Raw genomic sequence first — 22,800 nt, 5'->3', positions numbered from 1 at the left:
GGGAATGACAGCCTTACATTGTTCATGCTCATCACAGTGCCTTTTATATATAAAGATGATTATAGCTCATGTCCAGGTGCTCCTGGGGAATGCACTGGCCATGTGCTGTGTACCCTAGCCAGTGCTGTGTGTTGCTTCTCTCACATTTTCACCAGATCATGGCACTTGCACCATGACTGCTCCATTACCTTTCCAATGAAACTGGCTCTCACTTAGGGAACTAAAGAGCTAGAGAAGCCAAAATATGACAAAAAGCTACTGGACCCTGCAGAAGATAGGCTGGGGAATACTTTCTGCCATCCCTGAAGTTGGAGAGGGTGACCCTGCTAGCATTAAAGAAAATTTTATGCATCTTGGCTTCCTGTTAGTGAAGAAAACCACTCTACCTGTTTAGGAGCACATTCTGGAATTTCACTTAGTGGAAATGTCCACCTCTCACATCCAGGTGAGATTTCATAAGCAGCAGGGCAGTTCATGCATCAGGCAGGCTTCAGGACACCCTTTCATTAGGATTTGTCCTGATCTGTGGTGATGATTTAATAGTTAATTGGAGCACTCCGGTTTGAAGCCTGTGCTGCAAGCAGCAGTGGGATTCAGTCCTTGCTGAGGACTTTTGCTTCTTTTCCACTACGCAAAATAACAAAAAAGACTAATCTTAAAACTGCTCTTAATGAGTATAACCAAAATATTAACAGTAGTAAACAAGAATACATTTGCTCATAACTTGTCATATCAGTGCAATAAATTAAGCCAGAAACACATTAACATTTGACAGCTTAAACAATGCAGGAAAAAATACAAACCTCACAGGGACTATGTGAAGCATGTTGGCAGTTTAACAGACATTTTGAGATGTAGATACATATATCAACCTTTCTGAATTTAGTCTTGATAACTCCTTTTCCTCTGTGTGCCAAAACACTGCTGTGTGAAGACTAATGAGTTCCAGATTTGTTTATCTTTGGTGGCTTAGGCAGATTCATGAGCCCCCTGAACCTATTTTACAGCAGCCCTGTGATACCAGTGTGCAACACCAGAGGCAGAAACGTCTCTTTTATGCTGATGGATATATAACATCTTCTAAGAAAGATATGCTTGCCCATCTGACACAAGAGATCATGTCAGATGTGTTCTGGATGATCTATATGAGTGAATTGTCCTGCCTGTTATCTTTCGTACGTGTTCTATGTTTATGTTCAGAGGTGTAATAACAAATGCTCGGAATAAATCTTGCATATGAACTAGGGATTATTATGTCTAACAGCAAGGCTTCATGTGCTACACTCATCAGATTTTTGGATGGGTGATAGTGTTTCCCAAACTTTTTCATGTTTGTATTGTGAGAGCTCACAAGTAAACATCATAGGTCAGGAAAACCTTCAGCCACCTAAGTGATACTTCCTCCTTTTGCTTTTCCCCTATTTGAGTTCTACCGACTTGTTTGGCTCTTTAGTATTTTTGGGTTTTATTAGTCAGGGATTTTTGGTGTTTCAGTGTTTGCCTTTGTTAAGACGTGGCCATAACTGGTGAAAGGAAAGGTTGGGTTAATAATTGGACTTGGCAATCTGAGAGGTCTTTTCCAACTTTAATATTTCCAAGATTACACATCTTTAATGAAACTAACATACAACATTTTGAGTAGCCTTTTGTGAAAGCAGAGCAGAGCATTTGCCTGCTGAAAGCCCAAGCTGGTGATTTCTTTGTGGACTAATCTTTGCTCAGTTCTGAAGAAAGAGGATGATTTTGACCTATCGCTGCGTCAAACCCATGACTGGTTTCTATCTTTGGACAGGACAAAGGTGGTGCAAAGGCACCGGGAACAACTTGAACCAAAGAATGTCCCTGTAGGACAATGGTCACTATGGTGGATCTGCCCCTCCTGCTGTGGGTCTGGCCAGGGACACAAGGGACAGCCAAGGCACATGCCCAGGGATAGCTGCGGGTATCGCACACCGAGTTAAAACAACTCTGATGAACACTTCACTTTCTGCCTCCAGATTTCTTATTCATTATTAGCAGTGTAGCAGAGGATCTAATGTACCCTTACCATAGTTACGGTCCAAAAATAACGTTTTTTCCTCGAATTTGAATGTGGTGTACATGTTTAAGTAACTTTGCTGTTGATTTTTTTCCTGTTTTAACAGATGTATTTTGACTAACTACTTCTGCAGAGCAATTCCTTCTTTAGCAGAGACTGCTCTGTGTCCTCCTCTTTCTTGTAAGTAATATTTTTTCAGCATTTTTAACTGGTGGGGCCAGGTCATATGTATTAAATAAGCAGCAAGAAAAGTCAATAATGAATCCTCCATCCCCTCAATTCTGATTTGAAAATGCTAAAATCCAAATGCAGCCAGCACCACGGCAGACTTTCTGCGCAAGTATAATGGTACAAAGCTGTGTCCCATGGAGGTGCAGTGCATGCAGCTGCTTGTACTGTGTGATTTTGGAAACACAAGTGAAGAAAGGGCTGTTAGGAAAACTGCCTTCTGTATAGGGAATATTTTTGGGGTTATTTGTAAGAGAAGCTTACTTGCTATTTGAATATTTAATAAGTGATACACTGCCTGGACTCTGCTTTTCTGGGAACTGGCCTTAAGCTCTTTTCAATAGCAATACTAAACCAAGGTCAGAATTTATTGCAGAGTAAAATGAGGTAACAAATGCTTTTGGGGTTTCACTGTCTGTAGATCTCTGTGTTGTTTACTGTGTACAGCACAATCCTGTGACAGCCCAACAGAGCCTGGAGCCCCCCCGTGCTGTGCAAGGGATGAACACACGGTGAGAGACAGTTCCTGGCCTCAAACATTTACAATCTAAATAGATGTGGCAGGTGAGAAGGGGATAGTGAGGAATTTTGTCATAAATGGACATCTGATTTGGTGAGAGGGGGAACACATTCAGCCACGGGCAAGAATTTTGCCCACTCCAGGTGGTTGCTGAGCCTCCTCTCCCAGGTCATGCTGCTCTCTCCAGCTCTACTTCATGGCTGTAAAAGCAACCATTTAAGTTTGATTTTCTGAACAGAAGAAAAATGTAAAAAGAAAAAAAAATCCATCCCACATAAGAACAGTACTCCATTTCTGTACCAGAAGCCACGACTGTTCTTGCTCCAGTAAAAGCCAGACCCACTCATAACATACCTTATAACCTGTTAATTATGATTTCCTTCTCTAACATTTGGATCACACTACTAAATATTTTTAAATATCTATATATGTGTTTTTTAAGCTGCTGGGTTTGGGTTACACCTTTTCCATATGCCCAACCCACACAATCCCATCAACGCTTTCACACACCAGTCAAACACTCTATATTTGTGTGAAACTCACTGAAGGAAAAAAATTCCTATTACTACTACTACTAATACAAATTCATTTCTCACAACTATTAGTGTTTTCCTGAATGTGGCTGAATGAATTCCCTGCGATTGAATGCCTAACTTTTTATTGTGTTGATTCAGTGAAGATTTTTGATTTATATTCATAATTACTCCAGTCCCATCACCACTCACCTTATTTTTTTTAATTTTTTTTGTGCTTGACAAAGCCCCCTCTACAAAACTTAATCACTTTCTTTTGAGCAATCCCCGAATACATTCTTACATTCGGTTGTTACCGGGAATGATGTTCTGAAAGTTGATACACATTGCGACAGCAGGTGTTAAGGCAGGCAAGTAGGGAACAAAAACTCTTAGAGCATGAAAGAGTCTAATAATAGACAATTTGTTCACCTGGCACTGGCTGCTTAAGCATTTGAGATGAGCTCATTGTTATTTGGCCATGAGCTTTCTTGGTCGTAGGGATGAAAATATGGAAAATCCAGGTTGTGGAAACAAAGGTCTGCTAATATTAGAACGGCACTAAATGGGGCATGATAGAGCTGGAGAGGTTGCAGCGTGAGCTGCGGGGTTTAGAGCAGTGAAACACTTCCATAACTAGGAAAGCCATCAATAAAGTCACAGTTGTGTCTGTTCTTGCAATAAAATTACATGTGAAAGTGTTTTCAATAACTCTACAACTGGGCAAGCTGTTCAGAGCAGCCTTGCACTCAGAAGTGCAGTTCAAGCTCTTTCCAGGCTCATTGGAAATGTGGCTGTTAGTTAGGGAAGCTCACCCTGGCCAGCAGAGATAGGCAATGTGGTCAGAATGGAATCATCCACCCTCAGAGGCAATTCCCAGCAGCGATCCTGCCGGAGCCATGGGGCAGTCCTGGGAGCATCAGGATGCCCCACTGGAGTCCCAAGCATGAGGAATGCAGGATGTGTGTCCAGATGCAGAGCAGTGGCTGTGAGGAAGGGGATGCTGATGCCTGGGAGCACACTGAATGCCTTCCTGCAGGTTGTTGGTGTTGGGAGCATTTGGGAAGCTTTCTCTTCAAAGAGGGGAGTGCACCCACTCTGGGGGAGCCTGGAGAAGTGCAGAGATGACTCTATGCTTGACTGTGGTTCCTGCCCACTTCCCAGAAGATAAAGGGGAATCTGTGCTTCAATTAAAGGGCAGCACTGTAGCTGAGTGTCCCTAAATCACCTTTCTTTGGCATGTACCCTGTCCCTAGAAACAGGGCCATGCATGGTCCCCCAGTACAGACAGCAAAATAAGCATCCTTTACCCAGAGGTGCATTTTTACATTCTTCTTTTCACATTCTTTTCACATGCTTCTAACTTTAGGAAATTCTGTTAATTATAGCATACTATTAATTGTTGGTTTTGCTTTCGGAGAGAAAAAAATCCCTCAGATTTTTAAATTTTCTTTGATTTCCATGGGAAATGCCACAGGACCCTGTTCCTATTTACCTCTCTAATCCATGCAGTCAGTTGTTTGCTTGGATCCCAAGGAGATTAAAGGATGAGGAGACTGTAAATGCCACTGGATTTCTTTCCTTAGGCAGCCTGTGGAAATGAATCCTGCGTCAGCAGTCTCAACTGGTGAGCTTCCTCTTGGCTTCAGTTCTACTAAAACTTCACTTTATCTTCATGAAGTCAGGTTGACCTTCTCATTTGGTTGTTAATCAAAAGTCTCAATTCCTCAATATCATGGGTTCAGTTTCCAGGAAACACTAATCTTACAATCTTTACAATCACTGTAGGTCAATGAGTCCCCAACACCATGCAGCGCATTGGGCTCATTTTCCAAACCATCACAGTTAGGGCACGTTTTGGGCCAAAAGCCACCTTCCTAATAAGCTTAAACTGTAGTGGATTGACAGTTGTGTTGCTGTCAAGCAGGGCTTATTTCACACCAGTGGTATTCATCAGGTATTGCAAACATTTATGGCCAAGTTAAGCTCATGCAACAAGAGGTCAACATAATCCTACACCACCCCCCAAAAAAAAAATCATAATTAGAATACTTGGATACTGATGATGCTAACAGATATTTCACAAGTAGGCAATGGTTTATAAAAATATATAAGTGCCTAATACCTCATACTTTGAATAATGAATATGCTGGAGAAGTTTGTCAACATTTAGCAATCAGTTCATGCATCCCTTGACCAGTGCAGTTGTGCAGGCACAGCTTCAGTGCCAGTGTGCAGCTCTGCTTACCCCATACATGTATCATAGAAAACTCAAGGATCAAAGAGTTATTTACTTCACATCAGTTGTTTTTGTTCTCCATTCATTTTATTTTTCCTTTGGAAATGTGAGCTGGAATTTGGCATGTAAGTGTTTAGGTATCTGAAGGGAGGCCCCAGCACTAAGCACAGATCAGATTGCTTTTCCTTGCTAAACTCCCCCCTTTGCATTCCAGCCTGACAAAGCTTTGTTGCAGTTACTCAATACATAGATAACTAAGTGCTTTAAATACTAATTAAAATATATGATGTTTAACTGTTGGCCTATGCCATTTGTTTATGATGGAAGACAGCCGGGAAGCAGGATCATCTATTATAATCATCAGCAGAGTATTTATTTTCATCTCTTCTTATCCAAGCAATAAGTATGTCCAGGCACTGACTTGGTTCTTGTGAACAGCCCTGTTTCCAACAGAATTTCTTCCTCCACCTTTCCATTGTCTTATCTTTCAATCCACCCTGAATCTACCTTAAAACAATACATTCCAAGTTCCCTCTTTTTTTATACTTGAAGCTTTCTGTTGGAATTGTTTCAGGCCAGAAAGCTTGCTGCCCTGGTCTCAGTATGCAGAAGTGTGTTCCCATTAATCAAAGGGAAAGCTGAGTAAAGGGGTACAATCCACATTGTCATTTTGGAAAATTAAAAGGCAGTATCATTATTAAAAGGCAGTTCTGCTAAATGTTTTCTGATGGGGGGAGAATTGGGACACACTCCATTGTCCAATGACTTTGCCAAAGATATGACACCAAGAGACACAATAAATGAATGTATAAATAGTAATTGTTCTGAAAGGGGTAGTCATAAATCACAGAGTGAGTTGCAGGAGGTTTCTTTCTTGGTCATACTTGAAATGTGATCTATGTTGAATTAAAAAAAAATCAGATTTTCTCTTTTGGTTGTGTTGAAATGATATAGAAACCTGAAACCCAATTTCCCTGAAGCAGAATCCTATGCAAAATATGAAGCTTTGCAGTAAACATTAGACCAAACTTTGCAAAAGGAGGGGTTTGTTGAAGAGTACAAACTAGCCATTTGTTGGAGTAAGAGGTTATTAATCATACAACACTTAGGGTTAGCAAAACTCTGGCCTTCAATCAGCAACACACTACAACAAATTGAATCACTCCAGTAAGAACAAATAAGTTGCTCTGTGAAGTTCTGCAATGGATCTCAAAAGACCTTTTCCCTTGCAAAACAGCCTCGGTTGTAGCGAAAAATGATCCTTTTATTTGTTGTGATCATTTATCAGCAGAATTTGACCCATCTCATGCTGTCCCAGGGTTCATCCACTGTGCTTGTGTGGCGAGATGACCTGCAGATCACCACTTTGCTTTCTTCCCTGAAGACTATCTGTGCTAATATGTGCACAGCCCAGGAAACAGAACTGCTGAAAACTTGGGACCAGAAGAGTTTGCCGGACAGCTGAGTGATGGACCTTATCAAAAGGTCTTTCTTCCTAACACCTGGAGTCCTGCAGATGTACCCCTGCAGAATGGATCCAACTCTGGTTTAATTATCAGACCAGATACAGGATTCATAGGGCACTTTGAAGCCTGGGTCCAGAAATCCTCTAGCCACCTCCCTATCCTCTTTCAGGGGCCTCTCCATGACCAGGTTTTGGCTGTGCCTATAGCTGTGGTGTGTAGGTTGGCATCACTGGCTGCAATTCCCTGTAATAACATTGGAAAGTAGACCCTTGATAAGATTTGGAAAGAGGGACTGGCTCAATTATGCAGCTATGTGACCTTATTTTATTTGCTTTGGTTTCACAGTCTGCCTCTTGTCCTGCTGCTTGTTTGTCACACTCCCTTGTGCTCTGGTTTAGATCAAATGAGTTCTTTTTCTGTTTGTATAGCTTAGGATATAGGGACAGCCCAGCAAAAAGAGCCTGGGGCCTTGAAAAACACAAATTTTCTTGGGGAAGGACAGTTTTGGAAAGGCAGGGGGAGAAGAGGGAACTTTGTCAACAGGATAAGGGCTGATGGTTTTAACCTAAAAGAGGGTTGATATAGATTAGGTATAAGTGAGACGTATTTCACAAGGGTGGTGAGGCACTGGAACAGGTTTTCCAGAGAAGCTGTGGTTGCCCCATCCCTGAAAGCTGGTCAGGTTGGATGGGGCTTGGAGCAACCTGGTCTAGTGGAAGATGTCCCTCCCCATGTCAGGGGATTAGACTAGATGAACTCAAAACATCTCTTCCAACCCAAACTATTCTCTGAATCTGTGAGAGAGTTGGCATACATGAGGGCACCAGGGTAAAAGTGGATGTAACCAGGACTTGATGCACCTCACCAGACCTTTCATCAGGTTGCAAGGAGAATTCCAAATGTTGCTGAGCAGGACACCGGATGTCAACTGCTGGCCCAAAGAGAGGCTTTTCCAAGACTACTGTATTTTTGGTATTCCCATAAATCTGTAGTTGTCAAGTGACAGTATCTTTGCTTGTTTTAAAGTATTCTAAAAGAGCAGTGTGCCTCTTTTGCTGGGTAGCTGAACCCCAGTTATACAATGCAGGCACTCGAGATGTTCAGGCAGCCCTGACATTCCTGTTCTATGGATGCACTTTCTGGTTTCATAACTCATTGTCATCAGACACAGCGACTTCCTCAGCTGCAGCCAAGAAGCTAACCTGACTCCCAGGCTGGCTGGTGCCAGGCAGAGATTTCTGGAGCTCAGTGGCAGGAGTAGAAACCATTGGTAATTTAGGAGTTAGCTGAGGATGTTTCTTTAGTATAGCCTGCAGGTCAGACATTGTCTGCTAGTAAATAGGTAATAAATAACCACTAACAGCGTCAGCTTCCTCCTATTTATTCCCTTATTCTGTATTCTGAGTCTCTTTGTTCCACAGGACAAATGACCTGGCTGGAAAGGCACAAGCTACAGCCAGGTCCCCCTGCTGACTCCTGCTTCCTGTGCAGGTCTGTGGAACGGCTGCCTCGGGCTGTCCCGATACCTGCGGGACTGCAGGTAAATCACTGCTGCCATCAGGGAACTCCCAGCCAACCTCACTGCGTCTCGTCTCATGCATATCTGTGTGCTTGACCTGGTCCCCAGCCAGGGATCATTCTCCAGCTGGGAATTTGGCTTTCTAGCAGCAGTCTGCTCTTTTTTTATGAAAGCAAGTAGTCAGGTACGTTTGCCTTCTTCTTCATTTTTTCTCCTGTATTTCATTTGGTTTATCCACCTTGCTAAACCTGGTTAAAAGGTAACTGTCAGAAGATTGATGAAATAAATTTCATGCTGTATCTAAAGTAAGCGAAGTTTTTTCTGCCCATTATTCATCCAGCTCCTGGATTTTGGACAGATAGTTTGTATTAATAAAATATACACTAATATCAAAACATTTTTCAAGCCAAACCTATTAATTACTTTTTACATTATCTGCCTGGCTCTGCACATGAATAAATGAAAAGCAGAGAAGACAGAGACAAGACAAGATCTGTTATGTAAATCACTCTGTACATCCCGAACTATCTTCTGGGGCAGTGATAACTAATTTATGACTGGTCACCCAATAGTTATTAATAAGTTATTAAATTGACATAAAATAAATCCAGTAATACTTCTTGAATTAACAATACCTGACTCACAGCTGGAATCAGCCTATTTGGCAAAAGGAGCCAAAAATCAAGGCCAGTTTCAAGCTCCATGTTCAGAAAATTGCATTTTTCCCTGTGTGTGGGCAGATGTTGAATCCCTCCTTAACAGCTGGGAAAGTTCCATCATTCCATCGCATCACTGCACAGTCCATTTCCTCACCTGAAGGGATGGAGGAGTCACTTTGTGCCCTCCACTTGTGTACCCCACAAGATATTGCAGATCCCAGTTTGCTCTGGGACATCCCAGTGACATTTTCCAGCTTCAGGATTTGACTAACTGCTTGAGCCTGACTTTGCGTACACTGAGTTTTCCAGAGGCATGAGCACAGATCTGAAAATCTCACTATCATGGATCCTTGCTAAAGACGTATGTAATTATTGAAATTAAGCTGCCAGAGGGCAGGGTTAGATAAAAGACTAGGAAGAAGTTCTTGCATGTGAGAGTGGTGGAGCCCTGGCACAGGTTGCCTGGAGAAGCTGCGGATGACCCATCCCTGGAAAAATTCAAAGCCAGGTTGGGCGGGGCTTGGAGCAACCTGGGAGAGTGGGAGGTGTCTCTGTCCACGTCAGGGGGTTGGAGCAAGATGAGCTTGGTCCCTTCCCATACAAATCGTTCTGTAATTCTATGAAAATGCATTTCCCCTTCACCAGTGAAGAACAGCTGCATGGATGTGTGCCCTCAATGTATCTTAGGTCCAGATTATTTCTCTCCATATCCTCTGCAGCCTTCATGTTTCCCCTCATTATGTTAATGGTGTCCATGTGCTGTGGACTCTGCTTGCCTCCACTTGAATTTTGCATTGAGCTTTCAATTAGAGGGATTCAAACTGATTATTCTGGCAGCACTTCCCCCTCCAGAAATCCAACTCTTTTTGCACATCAATTTTTAAAAAGGTGTTACTGATACTCAAGGAGTTGTCAGGGATCCGCTCTGCTGTGCCTAAGGGCAGGGGAAGAAACTCACCTGGAATTAGGATAAAACTGCTTCCCATAACCATAGAGTCACATGTCTGTGGGATGGCAGGGGATGGCACACTCCTGCTGGAAGACCTGTCTTTACATCCCTTAACCTGAAAACTGGGAATTTGATGAGAGAGAAAGGTAGCATAAGACTCAGTTCAAGCACAGGGAATATTTTGGTGACGATTTTTTTTTTATATATGCATGAATATTGGGTGGGTTCTCCCATTCCCAACTATGAATCACTTGAAGTTTATTAGCCCTCATGTCCTTCATTAGTCAAGGATATTTGCTTCATTTTCCACCCATTTTTCTTCTTTTTGTCACCTCAGCTTTGCTGCCTTCAAGGAAACAATGGATAGCAGAGAGGCTGCCTTACCCTTAGAACGTGTCCAGGATTATTTAGCTCTGGTGCTGTTCATCTGCTGGCAATGCAGCCTGAAACTCAGCCCCTACCTACCAGTAATCCAACCCATTTTTCCTAAGCAGCCTTAACTCTTTATTTGTCAAGGGAATTACTTCTTATCTGCTTCAGTATTAGTCACACAGAAATTTCCTCCTCTGAGCCCCAGCCTGCTGTCTCAGTGGTGCGGGAAAGACATGCTCTTAATTCAGCCCTGCTTTCTCCTCAAAGGAATTATAGGATCCTGGAGTGGTTTGGGTTGGAAGGGACTGTAGAGATCATTTTTTCTGAACCCTGCCATGGGCAGAAGCACCTCCCACTAGACCAGGTTACACAAAGCCCTGTCCAACCTGTCTAAGTTCAGCTTAGGCTTTCTAACCACAGCTGTCTAAAAATGTTTGGAGCCTTTTGTTTCACTAGATATCATTTTTATTAATGCCACTGTTATTCCAAGCTGTTACTGTACAGGTTTGTATTGGGTTTTGGTGTGGTTGAGCTATTAATGTTACTGATACAGCAATATTGTAAATGCTGGTGTTATTGATAGAAATGCAGTTGCTTTGTGTTGATGTTTTTGCAGATCAAACATCATCTGACAAAAATACCCTCAGGAAGGGAAGTGTTACTCGTTTTGGCACACAGGGAACCATTTGTATGCAAGATTTTGAATTCTCCATTTCAAACATACCTGAGAAATAATTTGGTAAAATTAAACCAGCTTAGAGATGGCTAAAGAGGAGCTGAAGTTGGAGGATGGTGTGGGCTCATGTCTGTGTCCTTGTGATCCTCCAGCTTTCCTGGAACCACCCTCCACCACTTTGAATGAGTTGCAAGTGCTGTATCACAGTGTGGCGATGCAGGGCTGGGCTCACTCCACTTAAAAAATCCTGACCGTGGATGGCAAAAGCTGCCAACAGCACATTTTGCAGATGTCTGCTGGCTCTGGAGCCTGTCCCCAGCCCTACTGGTGTTAAACAGCCCAAACATTACCAACCCTTCCAGCATGATGTAAAAAACCATCTGTATGCAACAGTTTTGGAGGAGGCCTGATGGTATGGGATTGGGAGCTGGGTGGAAGGGGCTTGATTCTGCCACTTGATTTATTGTCTGGTCATATTAATTTGCTTTGTTGTGAGGGAGGATCATTATGTTCCCGGGGGTTTATTCCAATTGGATGGTGAATCTAGCTAATTGCCAGGGCACCTAGAGCTTGGGAATAACCTTTCACGAAAACAAAATGAAAACTTAATCTCAATGTACAAAACAACATGAAGCATCTTGAAAAAGAAGCCTCTTCAGCTATTGAGCAGGGAGGAATGGGAAAGGAATTTAGGGCAGGCTGGGATTGTGGACCCAGCAGCACAACCTGGAGCAGAGCTTTGGCCCTCAAAGCACAGGTAGGATTTGTCTCAGGGCTGTGTCCAGAGAGGATGCTCATCTCTTCCTCTGCTTCCCAAAAGGGGAGTTCAGTAATTCCCTGGCGGGGGGGGGGGGAGTGTAGCAGAGACAGGAGGAGCTGGAGGGACGGGATGGGGTCACTACTCAGGTCCTGCTGCCCAGCCAGCACCAGCCCAAGCCCTGTGTAACCCAGGACTGGGATGCCAGGATCCCAGATTTTGTCGTCATCTCTTTCAACCCCACTTCTGCCTGGCCTTGTTTAGCATCTCCCTTTCAACTACGTGCTCCCTGCAGGTGAGCAGTGTGGGGTGGGGAGAACTTCTGATGGCCAGGACAAGAAGGCTTTTCATTACCTGGTGCATGACTCACCTGGGGATCTGCTCATTCCCTCATTTGAAGCCCTCAGTGGCAGGACTTAGAGTTCTATTTATTTTTACTGTCATTCTCACAGGTTATAGGCAGTGCCTTTTTTCCTTCCCACGTTGCTAATGCAGTTGTTAAAGTTTTGAAGGCTGCTGGGCACATTGGAGGGATATGTCCTCGGTCTCCTAAGAAAAGATAACTTTCCTCCAGCTTTTTAGCAACGATGCCATAAATTATTACCCCGACATAGAATTTAATTGCACAGTTAAATACATCATTTACAAGGCTTTTAGCATGTCCTGCTAAATTCTCCACTTTTTCATCTAATCTCTGTAGGCCCTCGTTACATTTGCAGAGACCTGTATGGGCTTCATTCCTGTTAAACATGTCGGTAAATCACAGCAGGAAAAATCCCTGACACATTTCCCTAGGAATTTTCTCTGCAGCCTGAGCTCCCAACCCTGTGGCTTCCTGTTCAATAGGTCACCCCAGACTCCATTTGTCATTGCTCTTTAATTACTGTGGAACCTCTAATCCAGGCCACAAATTCCTCCCTGCTCATACTTCTTTTTACTTCAGAATGCGTATCTAATAGCAACCAAGGACTTTTCCTATTTTCTCACTTGGAATCTGTTTTGGGAGCTTGGAATTGCTATCTAACTGAATCAGTAACATCTGTGACTTCGGGGCAGTTTGAGTGGGAATAGTTAGAGGGTTAGACAGATTTCCTGCATTTTAGGGCTCCTTTCCTCTGAAGAGACTGCTTTGGGACAATTCAGTTGCATTTAATGGGACTTCTTCCCTTTTTCTTCCCCTTTTTTTTTTTTTGTTGTTAACCCCATCTCCCCTTCCTTTTTCTTCCTCTCCCCCAACCCTCCAAGATGTTTAGGTTTTTCAGAAGTAAAAATTATATTAAGGAACCATGCCAGCGTTTTGAAAAGTTTCAGTTTCAAACACATGAAAAGGAAAAGTCAGAAGGGATTCCTAGAACTGTACTGCAGCTTGCAGGTATGGCTTTGATTCTCCTTTTGGCAGGCTTTTGCCATTCCCTCTTTCATTGCCCTTCCAAGAAACGCTGCTGGATGCCTAAAGACCTGTGCGCTTCTTACACTTGGCAGGAGCAGATAACAGGAATTCTACAGTTTGGGCTTTGAAAGATTAAAAGCAACATTTATTCCTTACAGTACTTTCAAACTTCCTCAAGTTAATTTAAAATACTTTTTTGAGAATGTTTAACTGCTAATACTGGATTTTTTAAACTTTTTTTTTTAAAGTCTGCATACACCATACCTGTTATTTAAACCAAATAAGAGGTGGATTAAATTCAGTGCAATTCTTTAAAGTGCATTAACTACTTTGAGAAGTTTGGAAGGGGTACCCTGTGCCTCTGTGACTGGTCTCTTTATGATATCTTTGTAAAAGTTCTGGCAAGGAACGACCACACTTTGTGAGCAAATTTCCATTTCTCAGAAACTTCTTGCTTCTGGTAACCAACCTCATTGCTAGTTGAGTACACAACACGAGTGTCCCTTCCCTGCCTGGTGGAGCAGCTGATAAATTATTCATACAACTAATGAGGATTTTGAATTTCCAGGCAAATTGTGATGGCATTTTTAAAGGCTTGCATCACTTCGGCAACATCTTCCCCACACCTGAACCCTTCAGGCACTCAGGTGTTTTAATCACCAAGGAAGAGCTTTGCCCCCTCCTCCTCCTGCAAGTGCTTTGCTCCACACAGTAATCCTGTGGCTATTTTGTCTGTTTGTCTGCATGAGGATTTTCTGTGCTAATGAACATGAGGGGAAAGGGGAATCCGAGAGGGCTGAATTAATTACCAAAAGGGATCACATAACTTGCCTTATATTAATTTTGAAATGACAAGACACAGGTGCACTTTTAGTGATGTTTCAATGGATGTTAGCATTTAAGGTCCCTTCATATTTTTTTCCTTCCTATGGATCTCACTTTAGCTGGAGCATATCAGAAAAAAATTATATCAGAGTAAGGAATCTCCTGCTGAAGCAAAGAGTTCCATGATGTGAAAGGGCTGATTATGTTTATATTACATGTTCTCCTGTGAAAGAACCGAGCCCCCCAGCTAGCAGGGGAAGAAAGGTCACTGAAACTGAAGAAACAACTGACTCAGTGTCTTAATTCTGAAGGAAATGAGCCCTTTGGAGATGAGATGGGCTTTCTGATCTACTTCAGGGCAAGGCATGCAACTATGAAAATAAGCTTTTCCTGTTATGTTGAAGAATAAAGCAGCAAATCAGAAAGACTGGGGATTGGAAGTAAAAAAATATTTACACTGATTTTGTTTTTACCTTCAAAGGCTTCACATGTGATTGGCAAAGCTGTATCATTCTCCCAGATTATCATCCATGGCGTCCTTAAGAAGAATTTGAGAAAGAAATGTTAACAATAAATTAAATCCTTCTTGCATGTGGCTTCCAGACTTTCATGACTGGGTTAGAAAGAGCCTTCCCATTGCTGGCCAGCCTGGTGGCATTGGGTCCTGAGATTCTCATAGCTCCTTCTACACCCACCACACATGAATATTTGAATGTGGAGGAGGTGATAGAAGGACCAGTGTCTGAAAAGCCCTTCACAGGGGTTTTGGTATGTGTGTATTGCACTTCAGATGGGGACCTGAGCCTGTATTTGAGCCCAAACTCACTTTCAGTCCCCACTTTGTGGAGCTGAGCTTGCAGGGGATTTTGCTGAATGTGAGAATTAGAAATTTGCATCACTGCTGGTCCCTGTCCCAGGGAATGCCCTGGATGGGATGGCCTAGGACACTTCTTCTGTCCTGCTTGCCCTGGCAGGTATGTCTCAAGAGCACAAAATCCTTCCCGTATATGTCACCACAAGGGACAGTGTGACCTGTGGGCAGCAGGAAGGAGGGGTGCTTGCACAACTGTCCTGATTTCTCCTGCGGAAGTACAGATGGAAAATTGAATTTGGCTCTAAACAGCTAAAAATGGTCCTAAACTTAGCTTGTTCCCTTCCTTGGCATCATAATGGACATATCCTTTGTGGTCATGGATAAGGACAAGGAGTGTATAGCCAGTCCTTATCACAGATTGTGTTGGTGAAGGCACTGATCGCTCTTGGGGGCTGCCAAGGGTTTAGAAATGGGCTGAGGAATTGAAATCCTCATTTAAACTGCAACAGCATTGTGAAGTATAAGCTCTATAAATCTTTACAGATTACTGGTCACCTAAACAGATAGACTTGAGAGCTTTAGTGCATATGCCAGTCATCCAGTCACTCTTGGGCAAGAGTTTTGCTCTGAAAGAAATTGAATGGAGCAACTACAGGTACTCCCACCACAGCAGCATACGCAGCGTACATTGACTGCAACTCTTACAGCAAAAGTGACCATTTTGGAAAAGCAAATCACCCTGGAAGTTGATCAGAAATGCAACAGAGGATTGTTTTTAATGGCTTTTGGGGGAATATTAAGATTTATTCCTGTAAAGACTTACTCAGTGTGTTGCACAAACTCCTCTTAGTGCACTAATAAGTCAATGTGATACCGAATGCTTTGCCATTATAATTACAGCCACATGTTGTCCTTTTTACAAATAGGTCTGGCTTAATTGCATCATTTTTCAGCAGGATTTATGTGGTCCTGCTTAATCTAAAATTAGTACATGCACAAATGAAGTGCAAACTATTTTCCATCACTGAACTGTGAAATGTTCTCCAGAATAGAGATATACCAACATGTTCCTAAAAAGATGCAATAAACAGTCAGGCAAATTTTGATTTGTGTGTGAGTCTGCACCTATACAATTTTGTTAAAAGTAAGGAAGAATATACTAATATATACCTTAACTACAAAATAACAAAAAAGTCAGCTAAATGGTCTAAATCAAGTAGTCTTTTTTGATTATCACTAGTAAAACAAGGGATGGGGAAATCATAAATCTATCCTGATATTGCTAGCTCTCAGCATTTATTAAATACAGTAAGAGCTAATGTGTTTTATATATTACATCAATCTATCATGCATAAAGATATCACATTTATAAGATGCTCTATAGGCCAAGATTGTGTTGGCCTAAATTCTAAGTTACTTTCACTAATATTCCATATTGCCTACATAACTCTGAGGGCCTAAGGATATGTATAGGGCATAGTAGGGACAAGAGTTTGGAGCACCTGAACCTAGGCCAGATATAATAATTGCCATCCCTACACACTGATTGGAAGTTTGGAACATGCATGATTTCCAAGAGTATTAGATCTTAGACTTTAAAATATAAATTCACAGCCAAATCCCAATTGGGTGCAAAAGCCTAATGCTGGAAACAGATTAAATCCTCTTTCAGCTTGTATCTCATAGGGAAAAGTTACTTTGACTTCAGCAGAGTGGTGATGTTGCCATCCAGAATGGAGATTTACTTACTGCTGTGAGGAAGTCTGCTGAATTTTAGTGGGTAAATCAGAAAGCCAAGAGAGATTCTGATATTGCTTAAGCACTAATGTAGAAGTGCTAAGCTTTGTCCTTCCTCTAAACATGGCAGCTTCTCTCTCAATTTCTTGATAGATAAGTGCAGTTTGTGAGAGCTACTCAGTTTTGTATGAAACATGGTTTGGGTAGAAAGTAAGAGAAAGGCTCTATTAATAAAAATACTCGAATATTAAAAATAGGTCTTGGTTTAAATTTTATGTTGGTGGTTTTTACTCCTTTAGAGTATTTTCCCTTGTAGGTCTCAATGGGCCAAAATTCCAAAGAGTTACTTAAAGCAGGGCACCTAATGACCTGTACAAAGTGCTTTCAGCCATGAGAAATGCCCATGGCTGTGGGTTGGAATGGGTTAACACACAAACAGTAGCTTGCAGGTCAATGTCATTTCCCTCTGCCTCATCGTGTCACCACAGTAATTCACACTCTGAAACCTTAAGGCTATAGCTGCAAACATGCTGCAAAGAGAATCTTCTGAGCTGTCTCTGAAATAAGGCTAATCCTGAATGGGCAGAGTGATCCTTGGTGCTCCTTGCCATGCAGGAGACAACTGTCAGGTTCTGTGTTTGGCTTAAAGTGAGGATTCCAGTGTGCATTATCCCAAAGATAAGACATCTGATAAACTAATAGTGGATGGCTGGATTCATAATTCCTGGCAGCCCTTTAATCTGGATCCTTGGAGATAACAACAGAGATGTGCCCAAAATAGGGCCCCTGGTCTCTCCAATGGTTCATGATTGTACTGGTGTTTGGACCAGGGCACCAACCCTGACCCTCTCCCTGCTGCCTCCTGTGCACAGTCACAGCTTCTCCTTTTCCTAAGAACATTTATTTTGTAAATTAATTCAAATGTTCAGGCTGAGGGATTTGCTACCCTTTGTAAATCAAGAGCTGAGCATTTGCCTGGTACTTCTCATGTAGGCTTTTCCAAAAGTACTTTTATGAAAGCATTTAAGCACTAATAGTTTCACTTGATGAGAGCAAAGTGTGAGGCAGGAGTAGGATGCAGGTGTTACAATCACACTTGGAAAAATCATACATGAAAAAGGAGACACTGAGGAATTTCAGAGAACAACTTTCCTAAGGAGATGTGACATCCTCCATGGAAGTGGCACCACTCTCTGTGAACCAGGCTTGACATAAAGCCCTTTCTGATGCAAAGAAGATTTGAACACTTTGGCCTCTTGTGCAAGACACATGAGTCTTGCACAGAGCAGGAAACTGTCCTTGGAGCATGGAGTTGTGTCTTCCAAAATAATGGTCCACTAAACAAAAGCAAGGGAAGGAGAGTGCTCTGCCATCTGCTATGTAAGTAAAGAATTTACAAGGATCTGTGATTTTTGGTTACTGCCACAACTGAATAAACATTTTTGGTGCTGAGTGCATGGTTTTGAACACCTTCAGGTAAACAGCTTCTGCCTTCTCTGATGTTACTGTAGAGTATTTCTCTGGAGTGTGTTCCTCAGCCTGTCTGAGTGCCAGGGGAGCTGTCTCCATCTGCTGAACGCTCCTCAGGTGATCTACTGACCTACACCCATCCAACACCTGCAACACCTGTGAGCTGCTCAGCCGTGGCCACCGGGCCGCTGAGTGACACCAAGCAAGATGTGCCCACGACAGCTTGGAGGAAACTGGGTCGCTTTTTTATAGACTTTAAAATGAAACAGGAATCAAAACTCCTTCTGATAGTGGTAAAGCTGGAAGCAATTCCAAGCCTTTCTTGAGTAGAAAGGCTGCTCTTGACTGTTACTCCCAGAAACAAGCACTGAAGCGTTAGCCTGTCATCCGCTCAAAACTTCAACCACACTAAAGGAGGCACCTGGACTCAGAAGATCGAAGCTCTGCTCAGTTTTCTCAAGTTGGATATTCTGGTATTTCTGGTGCATCTTGCATATGTAGAAGCAGCAAAATTTGTCTTGCGGAACAGAGGCATCAGCATGGAGTGGGGACAGATGGTGTTCGTTACGGAGACCAAACTACGGCTCGATCTTCCCAGAGAGAGTGGGTCCTGCAAGGTAGGAAAAGTTGTTTTAAATGAGACAGTGACACAGAAAGTTGGAAAATGAATGGCTCGGGCAGGGGATTGTTCTGATGCTGAGAGGAAAGAGGTGGTTTGAGGACAGTGCCTTGAGCATGGAAAATTGGTGTGGGGGGAGCTGCTGTCAGAGGAGCTGGTGCAGAGATCGTCACCTGCTCTGAAGGTTTAATAAGTCACTTTAAACAAAAGTGCGCCGTTGGTTTCCGTGAGTTCCACGTTTTTCACAGGGAAAGTTTTTCCCAACCCACCCTGCTACAGATGTCATTCTCTGAACTGAGAGTTCATAAACCTTTCAGAAAACTTCTGTTTGATTTTCAGGCTTTATTATTGTACATCAAGATGGTTTTATTTGCCGTGTTATTGTTCCTAGTATAATTGCTCTTGCAATTAGAAAAGATAATAGATTAAATGATAGCTACCTTTTCAGTTTATTGTGTTTCAGAAGATTTCCACTTACATTTTTCCTTAAAATTTTGCAATTAAGTTTTTAAAAAACCCCATAATCCAGGGGCATGTTTCTTTACCACCAACTCCTGCAGGCTGTCTGTAGGATGTCTGGTCCGAGGATGAGCTTGAAAAGGATACTTATATGCTCCTGGAATATAAATTAATCCCTAACTTCTCCAAGTCAAATTCACGATATCCTTTTTTTATCTTTTCAGAACAAGGGAAGATATCAGTTAAATTGTCACAAATAAGCCCCAAACTGTTGTGAAAGAGCATCTGATTTCCTAAATTAATCTGAAAGGTATGTTTTCAGAATTCAGAAACCTCTCCTTAACCTCGGTTCCACAAATAGCTTTATGCTGAGATGAAGTGTAGACAAACACACAATAGAACTTTCTAACCAGAACTGCTGAGGGGTGTGTGCTATATCCTCTCATAGCAACCATAGGCCCCAGCTCAGCTTTGGAGGCTGAATGGATCCTATGCAATGGTTTCCATGGTTGCACAGGGTTTCATGTACCCAAGAAAATTAATATTCCAGTCCTTAATAGAATAACTTGTGGTGCAAAGGCAATTTTTTCCTCTTTATTTCCTATCTTAAATTATTGCTGTCTTAATGATTGAATAAAGTTATTCTACTAAAGCTTAAAATGTTGTTGAGATTGCCCTACCATGAGCTCAAGCCTGCAGTACTTATGTAAGTAAAATTTCAGGTGCCTCTTGAGTCAACACTGTTGGATTTGGCTGGTAAAATAATGATGGTTTTTCCCTTTACCAGCTTCTTAGTATTTATCTTAGCAAAAAGTTTGATTGCCACTAAGAAGTTAAGAATACTGACAATGGCTGACCAGTTTTTGGAAGAAAGTAGTGTGAGTCTGAGAACTTAGAGGTGGGAACTCAGTTGTGATAATGTGATTTAAATTTTAAGGGAGTGCCTTCTTTTTTGTTTTAATACTGAGTTGGAGGTGATTATTGTCCTTGCCTTTTTTGCCACCTAGGGTTTTCCGAAGCTCACCTCTGCTGGAAGTTGTCCACCACTTCAGTTTTTATGTCCTTCTGAAAAATCTCAGCTGTTAATCAAGAGCTGTGGTAACTCTTACAGAAGATCACTTTGAAACTACACCTCAGCCAAGTACCAAAGAAAACTTCTTGACAAATGTTGATGCCTTTGGGTAGCTGACTGGGACTTCCCTACACCTTAAAACCCCAATTTCTTGGGCTGTGTGAATGATTCCTTTCAAGGTGACAATAACTTGCAGGTGCTGCCCCAGTTCTGGAACAGGCCATGGCTGAATGAGGGGTTGGCCCATGGGGAAAACTTACAGTGGGCACCATGAAGCTCTCTGATTTACGGGAGAAAGAAATATTCCAGCAGTCCTTTTTTTGATGTTTCAAGCCTCAGTGGGATAGCCAGCCCTACTCAAGGATGGGGTGTAAGTATGTAAGTATCACAGAATAAAAGATGCAGAGGTCTGAAGAGAGCTCTTCAGAAACACAACAGAAAACTCCAAGAAATGTTCCAAATGAGTGTAACTTTGATATTTATAATGGTTAGTTGCTACTGAGGTGTAATCAGTGCTGACTCCTGGCATCTTCTCTACAACTGAAAGTCTGAGAGACCACACTCTGTAAACCTTCCAGTGATTTATCTGAAGTGTTTATTATCTGGCTCACAGATGTGTATCAAAGCACGGTTTACAAAGAAGAGCTCCATGTGCAAAAAGGTTACATTTTTAGCTTGTGTAAACTGTTGTTTCCCCACCAAAGGCAACAAAGTTGCCGTATGATATCCCCCAGCAGAGGATCTGCTCTCCAACCAACACTTGGTTATTGTTCTTGGCTGTGTCCATGAATATTTCAGAGTGCGCTGGAGCTGGGCTCTGAATGCCTTCATTCACAGACTGCTGTATAAATGATCAAAGGAGAGGCTTCTTGATCTTGTGTGTAATAAATCCTCTGCTTTCAGGTCTGCTGAACTGGAGACTATCATAGAAATACTTGTTCCTCAGGTACAGATCAGGAAGCTGGAGTCAAGTATTCCTCCTGTTGGACAAATGCCTCTGGAATTCCACGAGTTGCTTGGCACATCTGACAGAGCTGGCAGAAGGATCTCAGCCTCCATTTACGGTACAGTCTGCCTGCATGGAGCATGGCTTTGGAGACACTGCTCCCTGCTTTCGGTCAAGTGGTGGCAGGGGAGAAGGGGCATCTACCTGAATATCTGAAAAAATGCAAGTAGAAGGAAAAATTTGAAAACAAGCAGTGTTGGGATAAGCTTAGGTTCGGATTTCAAAGCGTTTGTTGTAGAAATATTCCCTAGATTTTTAATGAGGATTTGTCTTAGCTTGCAACTCATATAGCTTTGTTTTGCATCTTGAAGGTTTTTTACAAAACAGTGGTAAAACAAGAAAAACTGATGTGAAAGAGTTTAACAGATTTTGAAAGAAAAGAAAGTTGTGGCTTCCCGGCACCTGGACACCTCATATCTTTCTATGCCTTGCCATGAATAAATGACATAGGAAGGAAATAGTGGTCTATCATAACCCCTGTCCATTTTTAGCTAAAAAAGTACCTGTGATTACCCGTCTGAATTGAATTCATTTTGTTTATAAAAAGTAGAAGAGGGGTAGCTTGCTAACAGTGTTTTTTGTCTAGCTGGGACTTCATCAGAAGTACCTGTGGCCACAATTACAAATTGTAATTGTGAATTTGAAAACCCTGTGGCTTTTTCCCTGTGGAGAGTGTATACCTCATTCCCAGTCAGAATTCCTGTTGTCCGGATTAAAGAGCGCAAACTGGACTTTTGGAGTTTTCCAGGGCTTATCATCCACGCCATGCCTTCCTACACTTAACTGACATAACTAATAAAAAAAAAGTGCCAAAATCTGGGAAATCCACGACTGTATTGCTCCGTGCATCTATGCTAACCTGTGTATCACCTGTCTCTGTGCAGTTGTTCAAGAGGCTAATGGAGAATCCTGCCCTTTTGAATGGGAATTTTGCCAGCTGCATTAACTGGGACAAGATTATTGACTGTCTGAGGCAAAGCTTAGAAGATAATTGTTGTGTTTAACTGTTAATTCTCTAGCATTATCCCAGTAACTTGTTGATGCATCCAAGAGTTGCTTGATGTCTATATATACACACACCCACGCATGTACACTTGCCTGCCTTTGGGAATTCCCTAGCCCTTGCTAATATGGGTACAAAGATTCACTGGGCTTTCTTATTTGTAAACAGAACATGTTTGGACTTATGTCCTGATAAAGGGACATACTACAAACACGATGTGAAGCTGCATTTGTGTCTATGTTCATCTCAGAAGCTCAGCAGCTCATCCTTGCACACTGACGGCCATGGCTCAAGATGCTGAAGATGCAGAAATCTTGGGAAAAAGTACCATTGTACATTGCTGCAGGGATGTTTCACCCATTTGGAGAGCTGTGCACAGCCCATGACATCCTTCAGTCAGCAGGATCTCTGTGATCTGAGAATTGGTACCTGCCACCCCATGTGTCTCCTGCTGCGAGACAGGTCTATGA

This window comes from Corvus moneduloides, chromosome 9, assembly GCF_009650955.1.
Source record: "Corvus moneduloides isolate bCorMon1 chromosome 9, bCorMon1.pri, whole genome shotgun sequence".
Lineage (NCBI taxonomy): Eukaryota > Metazoa > Chordata > Aves > Passeriformes > Corvidae > Corvus > Corvus moneduloides.
This window is presented reverse-complemented; position numbering follows the sequence as displayed.